This window comes from Octopus bimaculoides, chromosome 14, assembly GCF_001194135.2.
Source record: "Octopus bimaculoides isolate UCB-OBI-ISO-001 chromosome 14, ASM119413v2, whole genome shotgun sequence".
Taxonomy (NCBI): Eukaryota; Metazoa; Mollusca; class Cephalopoda; order Octopoda; family Octopodidae; genus Octopus; species Octopus bimaculoides.
The window spans coordinates 6563413-6564612 of record NC_068994.1 but is presented as its reverse complement, the minus strand read 5'-3'; the positions used below and the strand labels follow the sequence as shown (position 1 = coordinate 6564612).

Genomic DNA, 1200 nt, shown 5'->3' with positions numbered 1-1200 from the left:
TATATAGGTATGTTAATGCAAACGGGAAAATATGATAGAACTCAAAATATATGTATATTTTTTTTATTAATATTTAGAAGTACCAGAGTGACTCAAGGTCCGAGAGTTTCGTGTGTTGGCATTTATCACACACACATACATACATGCACACACACACACACACACTATACATACAAATATAAGTGAAAATTTTTTTTTTTAAACACATTTCTGATACACACACACATAAAATTACTGTATGTTATAAGCACAATGAATGATTGACCAGTAAGTTTTATGCACAGAACATCCATAAATACATTGAGAGAAAAAAATTCTTTATAATCCAATTGTTGCTTATTCAATTTTAGAAATTATCATCATTAGTTCAATGACATTAAAAACGGTTTCAAAATATCCATCTAATTGTAAATATATGTTAATTAGCATTGTGAAACAGTGATTTAAACGATGCAGATAGGAAAATATAATACATACAGGCAGAAGAAGAGGAAATGTAGTTATGAGTGAGGTATAATATATGTGAGTATGAGTGAGTGTTTGTTTTGCCTGGCAACATTTGGCATAGTTTCAAATGTGCCTTGGCTTGATGTAAGTTAGTGTGATTTTAGCTAGGTCAGTCTCTATCGCAATACAGGATGTGAGCAGAGCAGAGTTTCATTTATTTATTTGCTTATTTATTTTAATTCTTTGATGTGTGTATCAGAGCGTGGATAATTGAAGCAGAGCTTTCTTCACGCCTGGATGCCCTACTTCACGCCAACCACTCAATATGGGAAGAGAAGATAAAGAACAACGGGAGAGTGTTTAGTTATACAATCCATGAACGTGGGTATGCATCTGTGAAGGGTTACATAGATTTACAAATGAAAGAGAAAAAAGAAAGATAAGGTGAGGAATGCGATGGGAGAATAGCGAATAAGTCAGGTGGAAATAACAGGAAGAGAACGGCAGAGTAGTACCTGGAGGGAATTTAAATGGTAATGCATTCGAGTGGAATCGATAGTTAATATCTATTTCTAATTCTCTTTCTTGGCGGCTATAAGTTTATGTAGGCCTTGCATTCGAGCAACTGTGTGTGTGAATACATAACTATACATATATTAGCTCATATAAATATATGTGTCTATCTAGAGAGATGATTTGAGTTTAGCAAAAGCATAGATCCATTGCCAAGGAATAAAACTGCTTTATATATAT

General features: G+C 33.2%; 1 protein-coding gene across 2 annotated transcripts in view; it reads right to left on the bottom strand.

The window, feature by feature from the left end:
• Window positions 1-1200, bottom strand: part of LOC106873406 (zinc finger protein 3) — a 15062-nt gene that overhangs the window by 8729 nt on the left and 5133 nt on the right. The window contains exon 1 of one of the 2 annotated variants that reach the window (XM_052972652.1): window positions 478-566. The exons of the other annotated variant lie outside the window; for it this stretch is intronic. The gene's annotated coding sequence lies outside the window, so the exon portion shown is untranslated. Of the gene's footprint in view, window positions 1-477; window positions 567-1200 lie in introns of those variants that run through there. 2 annotated transcript variants of the gene reach the window in all.